A 12,586-nucleotide genomic window follows, 5' to 3' on the forward strand; every position below is an offset into this window, starting at 1 on the left:
CCCATCAGTCCAGCCTATACTGTAACAGCTTTAGCAAATATATCACGCCACATCTGTCGCGCCTATTCTGCAATAGCTCAGCGGCTAGATCACTCCCCATCTGTCAGGCCTACACTGTAACTGCTCTAGCAACTATATCAGTACACATCTGTCAGGCCTACTCTCTAACTGCTCCAGCGGCGACATCACTCCCAATCTGTCAGGCTTACTCTGGAAATACTCCAGCAGCTATATCACTTCCCATTTGTCAGGCCTATTAACCTGCTCCAGCAGCTAAATCAAACCCCATACCTCACGTCTTCTTGATAACTGCTCCCACATCAATATCACTCCCCATCTGTCAGGTCTACTGTTGAACTGCTCCAGCAGCGACATCACTCCCCATCTGTCAGGACTCCACTGCACCTACTCCAGCAGCAACATCGTTCCTCATCTCTCATGCCTACTCCGTACCTGCTCCACCAGCTAGATCATTACACATCAGTCAGGCCTACACTGTAAGTGCTCCGGCACATACATCACTCCATATTCGTTTGGCCGACTCTGTAACTGATCCAGTAGCTACATCAATCCCCGTCTGTTTGGCCAACTCTGGAATTGCTCCAACAGGTATATGACTCCCCATATGTGAGGTCTACACTGTAACTGCTCCACCAGATATGCCACTCTCCCTTTATCTGTATAAAACTGTAACTACTCCAGCAGCTATATCACACCTCTTCTGTCAGGCCTCCTCTGTAACTGCTCCAGCAGTAATATCACTCCCCTACTATTTGGCATAGTGTATAAATGCAACTGCAGCGATCTCACTCCCTATCTGTCAGTCCTACTGTGTAACACCTCCAGCAGCTATGTCACTTCCCATCTGTCAGACTTTCTATGTAACTTTTCCTGCACCTATCTCACTCCCCATCTGCCAGGCCTACTCTGTAACTGTTCCAGTAGCTGTATCACTCCTCATCTGTCACGCCTACTCTGTAACCGCTCCAAAAAAACCAAACATTTCCCATTTGTCATGCTGACTCTGTAATTACTGCAGCAGGTGTATTACTCTCTATCTGTCACGTTGACTCTGTAACAGCTCCAGCAGCGATATGACTCCCCATTTGTCCGACCTAATCTGCAATTGCTCCAGCAGCGATCTCACTCCCATCTCTAAGGCCTACTCCTTAACTGTTCCAGCAGAGATATCATTCACCATCTGTCAGGCCAACCCTGTCACACTACAGCAGCGATATCTCTCCCCATCCGTCACAGTGACTCTGTAACAGCTCCAGCAGCAGTATCGAACCCCATTTGTCAGGCCTAGTCTGCAATTGCTCCAGCAGCGATATCACTCTACATCTGCCAGGCCTACTCTGTAACTAATCCAGCAGCTATATGACTAAACATCTGTGAGGCCTTCTCTCTAAATGCTCGAGCATCAATACCACACCCCATCTCTCCGGCTTAGTTTATAAAGGTCCCTGCAGTTTTCTTAATCCCTATCTGTCAGGCCTACTCTGAAACTGATTCAATAGCTTTACCACTCCTCATCTGTAAGATATACTCTGTAACTGAACAACAGCTATATCACTCTCCAAATATCTGTCAGGCCTACTCTCTAACTGCTCCACTGAATATATCACTCGCCATCTGTCAGGCCTACCCTGTAACTGCTCCAGCACCGATATCACTCCCCATTTGTCTGGCATACTATGGAAATGTTCCATCAGCTATGTCACTCCCCGTCTGTCAGACCTTTTGTGTAACTGCTCCCGCAGCTATCTCAATTCCCATCTATCAGGCCTAGTATGTAACTGATCCAGCAACGATATCACTCTCTATCTGTCAGTTGTACTGTGGAACCGCCCCTGCAACTATATCACGCCCCATCAGTAAGGCCTATTCTTTAACTTCTCAGCAGTGTCATCACTCCGCATCTGGAAGGCACCTTCTTTACCTGGTCCTCCAGCGATATCACTCCCTTTCTGTCTGGCATAATAATGTAAATGGCCCTGCAGTGATATCACTCCCCATCAGTCAGGCCTACTGTGTAACTGCCCCTGCAGCGATATCACTCCCCATCTGTCGGGCCTACCCGATAACGGCTCCAGCAGCAATATTATTCCCCATCTGTAAGGCCTACTCTTCAATTGCTTCAGCAATAATATCACTCCCAATCTGCCAAGTCGACTCAGTGACTGCTGCAGCAGCTATATCACTCCCCAAATGTCTATCCTGCTCTGTAACTGCTCTGGTAGATATATCACTTCTCGTCTGTCATTCCTACACTAACTGTTCGAGCAGCGATATCACTCTCCATCAGTCAGGCCCACTATGTAACTGCTGCAGCAGCTATATCACTCCCCATCTGTCGCTCCTGCTCTGTCACTGCTCTAGGAGATATAGCACTTCTCGTCTGTCATTCCTAAACTAACTGTTCGAGCAGCGATATCACTCTCCATCAGTCAGGCCCACTATGTAACTGCTCCAGCAGCTATGTCACTCCCCATCTGTCAGACCTTCTGTGTAACTGCTCCTGCACCTGTATTACTTCTTATCTGTCAGTCCTACTCTAACTGCACCAGCAGTGATATCGCTCTCCATTTGTCATGTTATTCTGTAGGGTGCAGTATAACTCCCCATCTGTCAGGCCTACTCTGCAACTTTTCCAGCAGCCACATCACTCCCCTCTGTCAGGCCCACTCTGTTACAGCTCCAGCAGAGAATTCATTCCCCGTCTATCAGGCCTACTCTCTACCTGGTCCGGCAGCTCCATCACTCTTCATCTGTCAGCCCTGCTCGGTAACTGCTCCACCAGCTATATCACTCCTCCTTTATCTCGCCAACTCTCTGACTGCTCCAGCAACTATATCATTCACCATCTGTCATTCTCCCTCTGTAAATGCTTCAGCAGCAATACCCATCTCCACCTCTCCGGCATACTATATAAATGCCCCTGCAGTGACATCACTCTCCATCAGAGAGGCCTACTCTGTGACTGCTCCAGCAATGATATCACTCGCCATCTGTCAGGCCTACGATGTAACTACTTCCGATCTATGCAGCTCACCATCTCTCAGCACATATATGTATCTGCTCATGCGGAGCACTCCCCAGCTGTCAGGCCTACTCCTTAACTGCTCAAGCAGCAGTATCATTCCCCATCTGTCAGTCCGCCTGTGCACTGTTCCAACAGCTTTATCTCTCCCCATCTGCCAGGCCAACTCAGTAACGGCTCCAGCAGCTATATCACTCCTTATTTGTCATTCGTACTTTGTAAATGCTACAGCAGCTATATCACTTTCAATTGCTCACGCCGAATGTGTACCTGCTCCAGCATCTATATCACTTCCCATCTGTCAGTCCTGCTCTGTAAGTCCTGCAGCAAACTGTACCACTCCCCATCTGTCGGGCCTACTCTGTAATGTTCCAGCAGCCACATCTCTCCCCATTTGTAACTTCTCCAGTAGCGATATCAGGCATAATCTACCACTGTCAGGCATAATCTATACCTGATCCGGTAGCTACATCACTCCCCACCTGTCAGGCCTACTCTGTAACTGCTCCGGCAGCAATATCACTTTCCATCTGTCAGGTCTACTCTGTAACTGCTCCAGCAGCGATATCACTCGCCATCGGTCGGGCTTACTCCAGTCCTGACAGAGACTGCGGGCTATTGTCACTGTCACCACATTCAGGCCTTCAAAGTCCCCCTATATTCAGAGTACTTTTCCAGGCACAACAACACTCCTCAACTCTGTTTGTTCCTCCACTCCCTACAATACACCCCGCATCTCAGACGCTCAACCTTTGTGTAACTCCTTGTGAAACACATAAAGGAATTCTACCGAGTGTATTTTGCCTCATTAACATGTTTGAAGTTGACACTAAGATTGGAGGATTAGCAGATTGTGAAGAGGACTGTCCGAGAATTCAGCCGAATAAAGATAAATTGGCGATTTGGACAGAGATGTTGCAGATGGAGTTCAATCAGGACAAATGCAAGTTGCTGAATTCTGAAAGATGCAATCGGAAAATAAACTATACAGTAAATGGAAAAGTCCTGGGAAAGGTGATGTGCAGAGAGATCTGGGTGTTCGGATCCATTGTTCCCTGAATGTGTCAAGGCAGGTCGATAGAATGATCAAGAAATCATATGGCATGCTTTCCTTAATTGGACCAGGTAATTAGTACAAGAGTTGTCAGGTCATGTTGCAGTTGTGTATGACTTCGGTTCGACCACATTTGGAATACTGCATACGGTTCTGTTGGCCACATTACCAAAAAGATGTGGATGTTTTGGTGAGGTTGCAGAGGAGGTTCACCAGGACGTTGCTTGGAATGGCGGGTGCTAGCTATGAGCTTAGATTGAGTTGATTAGGATTATTTTCATTAGAAAGAGGTTGGCGGGGACCTGACTGATGATGACAAAATCATGAAAGGTGTAGATAGGGTGAATAACAAGATTTGTACTCCCAGAGTGGGGGACACAATTACTAGGGTCACGAGTTCAAAGTGAAGGGGAAACGTTTACAGCAGATATACGTGGGAAGTTCTTTACGCAGAAGGTGGTGATTGCCTAGAACAGTTTGCCACCGGAGGTGGTAGTGGCAGGAGCAATAGCGTCATTAAGGATGTATCTAGACAGATACATGTATGGGCAGAAAGCAAAGGGATCTCCATTCTTAGAAAATAGGCGGTAAGTTTGGATACAGAATCAAGATCAGCACCGGCTTGAGGACTGAAGGGCCTCTTCCTCCGTGGTAATGTTCTTTGTTCGTCAACTCTCCATCCGTGTTCCATATTACTGTCTCTAAAAATATCCCTCTGTGCATAAAAACTCCTCCAATCTTCCCCATCTCTGTACGCTCCTACAGCTCCAACATCACTTTTTATCTGTGCAACTAACTCCAGTCATTAAACTCTCTCAATATGTGGAGTCCCTATAATCCTCCCGAAGTGTGTTATCCTATGATGTCTCTGCAACACCCCAATCTGTAGAATCCAGTCCAATTCCTTTTTACTGTCCTGATCCAGTTCCTATAAGACTCACTATCTATTTAAGCTCGTCCAGTATTTTCATTCAGCTTCTCATCTCCATATTCTCCTCCTGCTGTTACACTCCTATCTGTGTAAAGGTCACCCTGGCCTACAACCCTCCATATCGCAAGAATCTCCTCCAGTTTGTGCAATGCTCCCTATCTGTTTGTCTCCAGGCCTTATTGCTGTTCGTGTGTCTGTAAGCTCAGCCAGACTCTCCAGGTTCCCCATCGATATAACCTCCAGACCTCCTCATCCGATATCAGCAAATGTCTTCATTCACTGTGGCCTTCCGTATGTCTGTTAGTTCCTCAATGCTATTCAACTCTCTTAGTTTCTGTAAATAGCACTATTCCATAAAATACTCCTCATATGTGTAAATTAACCCATTCTACACTGAGAAGCCTCACTGTCCTTTTTTATCACTTGCAGTCCCTTCAGTTGTCCCTGTGTCTTTCCTAAAGCAATTTCTCTCACCAACATTGTCGACTGCTTGTAACTATGCGTTTCTTTATAACTTACTCGATCCCATGAATGCCTCCCTAACTCTGTGACCTCTATCCATCCAGAGAAACATCCACAATCACTGAAATACCTTTGGGATTGTGTCCAGGCAAATGGAATGACGACATTAACTGAAGTGAATAGATATGTTCAAAATATCATTATGGAGATGTGGCTACAGAATTGCGTGGCTATGAAGTGAATATCGAAAGGTTGTCGGGATTTCAGCAGAGTAGGCAAAACGACAAGCAAGGTTCATTAACGTTGTAAATAAAGGATGTGGTGAGTGCATTGGTAAGACAGCCATGTGGATATGAAAATCAAATTTTAGATTCTATTGGTTGGAACTGAGAAACAGCAAGGGGCAGCAACCGTTAGCAGGAATTAATTTATATTAAGCGAATAGTGATGGTAATGTAAAGATGGTTACAATCAGGACACTAAATGTAGTTGTAGCAAGGGCAGGAGAGGAACTGCGTGTGACAGTAGTCTCCATCCCGGATGGATAACTAATGAGTATCAAAGCCGTAATGAATATAATCCTGGATTGTATGCAAATAGTTTTCTGTAATACCATGTCAGGAGCCATCAAGAAAATTCCCAACTCTAGATCAAACGTTAGATAATGAGAAATGTCAAATAATCTCATTTTCAAAAAAAATTGTGAGCAGAGGAACATAATACTATATAATCTTTTATTGACCTTCAGTCTGATTAAGTGAAGACCATGAGAATTAGAGGTGCAATTAGGACATTTGAACCAATGAGAGTTTCCAGCATTCAGTGAGATCATGGCTGATCCAATCACCCCCTAAATCTGCTTCACTGTCTTTCCCACGACACACTTGCTTCCCTGATTAATTAAAATCTGACCGTCTCTGCTCTCAATATTCTTAATAATCCAGCCCAGACAGCCCTCTGTAGTCAGGAACCTCACAGAGTCAATCCCCTCCAAGTGAAAATGTTCCATCTCATCTACATCTTGAATGAGTGAGCCCTTCCTGGGATTTGATGCCCCCCTAGTTAACGATTCTCACACAAGGGAAACCAAAGGAATTGGCAAAGGTAATTACGGCAGACAACAAGAAAATTAGTGGAGTGGTGTACAATGTGGAAGGAAAATAAAGGTTGTAGAAGTTATAGATCAGCTGGCTAGATGGGTGGAGAAATGTCAAAAGGAGTTTAACTTGACCAGTGTGAGATGAAACATTTGTGTGGTCAACTGCAAGAAAGTCAGGATACTGTGGGATATGGATTTACAGTGGGATCTTGGTGCATATCCAATGCTCCATGTAAGTGGCAATGCAAGTGGTTGAGATGGAAAAGAAAGTACACAGTGTGCTTGCCTCCAACACTCACCGCTTTGAGTATGGCCGTTTGCATGTCATGTTGTAACTTGTGTAACTTTGGTTTGGCCACATTGGAATACTGTGTGCAACTCTCATCGCCACACGATAGCAAGAATCGGGAATATTTGTGAAGATTATAAAAGCAAACATTCTGCCTGTGTTATGTCTTTTAAGAGTCTGTTAGCTAAAAGGTGAGATTGAGCAAACTTGGATTGTTTTGTGAGTATCATAGGCTGAGGCGTGAAATGGTACAGAAATATAAAATTAGGAGAGGCAAGGATAATGTGGATGTCAGAATATATTTTCCAGTGTAGGCGAATCAAATTCAAATGTGCATAGGATTAAGCGGAGATGGGGAAAGTTTAAAAGAAATGTTCGATGCAAGTGTTGTTTTACAGAGAGAGTGAAAGATATGAAGGGAGTTCGTAGAAGCGGAAATGTGAGCAAGGTTTTGACGTGGCATTTAGACAGAGATGTGAACAGATAGGGATAGAGGGATATGGACCGTGTGCAGGCAAATGGGATTACTTTAGAATAGCATAATGGACAGCACAGCCATGGTTGGCTGAAGGGCCTGTTGCTATGCTGCACAGATCTATTTTCTAACGTCCCAGTAACCACCCTGGCAAAGCTGCTCAGGATGTTGGATGTTTCATTCAATTTTTTCCTATTCTTCGATATTCCAATGAAGTCAAGCTCAATCAATCCATCTCTTCTCTTTTTAAAATCCTCCCGTTTTAACATCAGCCGAATCAAACTTTTCTGGTCTCTCGTCCAATGCAGGAATATCTTTCCTAATGGAACTCATGCTGTTCATAATATTCTACGTGTGGTATGACTTATACTTTGTATAGTTTTAGCAAGACCTCCATATTTCTAGACTTCATTCCTTTGTAATAAATGTCAGCATTTGATTTGCATTCTTTATTGCCTGTTGACCCTATAAGCTATCTTTTTCAGGTTGATCCGCAAGGATTCCCATTACTCTTTGTGCAGTCAGTCAGAAACCAAACGGTTTAGCCTGTTCAACGCAGTGATGAGCAATGAAATGCTCTTAGGTGGCTAAAACTGTTCTGCTGCTTGTGTCCTTGGCAAGTAGTATGCAGAAGTTACATTCAGGCTGACTCTATTTAATGATGTGAGCTCAAAGGCTTTCTCGTTAATGCCTTTGTTACCCATTACTGTCAGCGTTACCCCCACACTGTTTTCCTATTCTGCCTTAGATGACGCAGGATTGTGTCCCGTTGCATATTAATGTCGCACCTCTTTTTCGCCCTGTAACAATTTCTCTCTGGTGTCTAAACTCCATTTATGTCTGTGTCACAAATTCAGTTATCTTAGTGAGACACTTTGGTCATTCCATAAAAATACATAATTTAACCTTTCTTACAATTTCCTGTCACAAACCGATTCCCTGATGTCCAGTTTTAGTTAAACTCTGTCCATTCCTGTTTCTTTCTGATTGTCTTCAGTCCCATCCCTGTGCTGTTCCAATGCTTCACCTTTTCTGTTTCGATTTCGAAAGCACCTTTTACCTGAACCCTATCTGTACATCGTCAATGTCATCTAAAACCCTGTCCTTAAACCTACTGACGTGATTGGCCAAGGTACCGTACCTAACATGGTTCCATTAGTCCTAGTCCAACGGTATTATTATTATTTACTCGTGCGTTGTGTGTGTCTCTGGCTGACCAGATTTCTTGCCCAGTCCTAGCTGCGCTTGAATGAATGGCTTGCTCTGCCATCTCAGAGGGCAATTAAAAGGCAAACACTTTGCTGTTGGCATGTCATGCAGATCACATGAGAATGGCAGGTGTCTTTCTCTGAAGGACAAGTGTTGTATTCATGTAGAAAGGACTTTTTAGTACATCTGCAATGGTTTCGAACTTACTTATGGATTGTTGACTGCATTTTAAAAAAAAATTATTGACTTCAAATTCCACCATTTCAAACCTGTCTCCGGTGAACGTTAGCTGAGGTTTTGGATGTATGGTCGCGCAATGATACCACGAGGCCATCACCTCGCATGCTCACAGGTTGCTCATTCCTGAGCAGTTATACCAATGTACCATGAAGCAAATCTCTCACTCACTCTCTCTCTCGCTGATGCACAGAAACGGTTCCTTCGATCCAACTAGACCATGCTGACCAGAGACCCTGAACAACTCGCATTTACCTGAATTTGATCCCATATCCCTTCAAACCTTCTCCACTCCATGCACCTGCCCAAATGTCTTTTTCATGTTGTTATTGAGCTTTTCTCTACCACTTCCCCGGATGTCCATTCCATACATGCACTATACACTATGTGAAAATGTTCTCCTACAATCCCTTTTAAGTCTTTCCTCTCCCACCTCATATTCATGCCGTCTAGAACATAGACAATGACAGCGCAGTTCAGGCCCTTCTGCTACCAATGTTACACCAACCTATGGAAACAACCTGAAGCCCATCTAATCAACACTTTTCAATTCTCGTCCATATGCTTATCCAATGACCAATTAAATGCCCATAAATTTGGCGAGTCCACTACTATTGCAGGCATTAGATTCTATGCCCCTACAACCCTGAGTAAAGAAACTACCTCTGCCTTCTGCTCTATATCTATTACCACTCTGGCTCAGCATCGCTATCCGAGGGAAAAATGTCTCACTGTACAAATGATCTAACCCTCTGAACATCTTATTTGTCTCAAATAATTGGCCTGTTGACTTCCTAAACTATGGCGATATCACTCAATATCTCTCCATGAGGTTCCCATCACTGCTTGGGTCTGTTTGTTGCCTCTGTCTGCGCCTCTCGCTCTTGTAGCTACTCCACATCCTGAGCCAACAGAAATCTCTAATCCAGAGAGACGAGGCAACACAGGCCAGGGATGGAGACTGAGATTTTCCAGATCTCTGTTGGATTCAGTGCTACTGTCATGACTCATCCTCACTGCATCATTCCATTTTCCCATTCTGACTATTTCTCCGTCTCCTGCAGGTAATCAGGATGTTCCTGACTCAGCTGAATTCCTAACTCCTGTATCGTCCATAACCACATCAGAGACAGTTGGTCACCCAGAGAGTGATGGAGATGGAAATCTGGAAACTTCAGTAAATCCTGCAACCCGCGAAAGAAACATCACAGTAAACAGCAGAGGGAGGATTTAGTCGACTTCAATATTCGTACCAGGAAGATAAGATGTTGACACACTGCTGGGCAAGGAGCAGTTACATTCTAGGCTTCATTCCCACCATCTTATCAGGGTCCTGCGCTCACCTCTGCTGTACTGATCCTCACTGAGACAGCGCAGAAGGTCCCAGGCAACGATCCTGGTTCATGCTCTATTAGTGATCTCTGTATTATCCTCCAGTTCCGAAAATCGTTCCTCTGTTTGGAATCTCCTATAGTCCACACATTGCACTCTGTCCCTGTCAGGTTCTCCAATCACTAACACCCTAATCCCGAAAATTCTTCAGTAGATAATAAATTGCATCATACTTGCAAACCCCGCCAAGCCAGCCTCTCCCTGTATGCTCCACCTACCAATACCACCCTCCATGTCAATGTATTTGGCTTGAACCTCTACATCCGTCCCTATCTGGGTAAACTTCTCCAATTCCTACAACCCTGCCGTACCTGTGAAAATTTCTTCAGACCATTGAGCTGTCCCGACCTGGGTAACTCCTTTCAGATGTGAAATACCTCCCTGACTTTGAAACTGTGTCAGGCTCCTACATGAGAATCTCAATATCTGTGCAACCTTCCAAGGAACCCCTGACCTTAGGAACTCCCTCTACCTGTTGACATGCTCCATGTCTGTGTATCCCATCCAGTTCTACCGTCCATATGACGGAAATTAGTTTCTTCAATCCTAATGATGATGATAAGCTCTTCCTCTCTGAAACAGTCTCAATATCCGAAAACTCTGCTGGTCCCCACGATCCTCCCTGTGCATTTAATCACCTGCAGTCACTACGAATGTTTATACCTTTAACGTTATCCCCATATGAATACACTATTTTTTTCCATTATCTTCATGAGTTGCCGTAATTCTCACTGACTCTCACCACGTTCCATCCTGACATACCTCAGTCTCTTTGAAAAGCCCTTCTTATTCTTAAACCTCTCCCTACGTATGTTACCTAATCCAGACTCCAGAACTCTCCCTATCTCTGTATGAGACAGTCAAAGCTGCTCCAATAACTTCAAATCTTCCTGACCTTGCTAACTCCCTTTCGTTGTGCAGCTCTCCCCATCTCTGTAACGCAATATCCTACAGGGTCGAAAGCCCTACCTATCTTGTATGCTCATCCACTCCCTACAACTTTCCTTATTTTTGCAACATTGTCCTGAGTCTTGAAACCTGTTTGTTAACCCACTTCAGGCACTGCACTTTCTATGTTTCTGTTAAGTTCCCCTGCTCTTAGAAATCTCCCTATCCCTATGATCCCCTGCAGTGTCTGCAGCCCTCCCTATCTCGAACTACCAACTTCCTGCACAACCCTACCTACATCATTCAACTCTTCCAGTCGCTTCATCACATTCTATATCTGCAAACTTCTCATGTTCCGAGGCTACTCCAGCACCCACAATGTCGGTCAGAATCTGAAGCTCGTACTCTGTCTAATCTGCAGCTCTCTCTATAATCTGTTAACATTTGCAGCCACCACGACAGTCCGTGACTTCCTTCGGTCATCCAGTCCCATTAAGCTTCTATAGAGCCCCTTTAATCTTCCTTTGTTGGGTAATCCCTGGAAATACCTACCAATTTCCCGATCTTAGCACCAACGCCAATTTTTGCGACTCTCCAGTTCCTAAAAGACTCACATTCAATGCCAGCTCATGTAGTCTCTAAATCCATCTGTAATCACCTTATTCTTCTCCAATTCTTAGAAACTAATCTATTTTAAATTCACCCCCCAACAGCCTCACACCAGGAAGCTCTTTCAATTTGTACAACGCTCCCATTTTTCGAAATGTCTCAAAACCAGCAACGTGGCATCCTCCATTGCCTTTCTATCTAAACAGTCTCCAGAACCGAGAAGCCTTCTTATATCAGTGAATATCTTCAGTCACTACAATCTTCCATATTCAATAGTATGTACAATACTCTTCGCCCTGAAGCACCCTGTATGTGCCACTCAGTCTGCCTGCCTGTCTCTATATCCATCCCTATCCCTATGTGTGGAACTTAATCCAGCTCCCTCTACCTCTATAAATTCCTCTAGTCCCCAAACTCCTTTGTCCACTGACATTCTTGATTAGATGTAACTCTGCTTAATAATAGCATCCTCGAGACCCTGTCAGCCTCCCTATCCCTGTAATCTTTATCCACCGTTCATTTCCAATTCCCCAACTAAGGAATGACTCCCTACATTTGCCAAAAGGCAGATTCTTTTATAGGCACCAGACAGTGATGGTAATGTAAATATGGTTACAGTCAGGACACTGAATGTACTTGCAGCAAGGGCAGTACTGTAACGATGCATGACAGTGGTCTCCATGCCGACTGGATAACTATTGAATGTGACTGCTGTAATGGATAGAATCCTGGATTGTGTACGAGATAGTTTTCTCATTCATATCAAGAAGCCATGAGAGTTCAGGCCATGAGACGAAGGGGTAGAATTACGCCATTTGGCCCATTGTGTATGCTCTGCCTTTCAAAGGGATCCTGGCTGATCTGATGATCCTCAACTCTACATTCCTGCCTTTTCCAC

Source organism: Chiloscyllium punctatum, chromosome 27, assembly GCF_047496795.1.
Source record: "Chiloscyllium punctatum isolate Juve2018m chromosome 27, sChiPun1.3, whole genome shotgun sequence".
Lineage (NCBI taxonomy): Eukaryota > Metazoa > Chordata > Chondrichthyes > Orectolobiformes > Hemiscylliidae > Chiloscyllium > Chiloscyllium punctatum.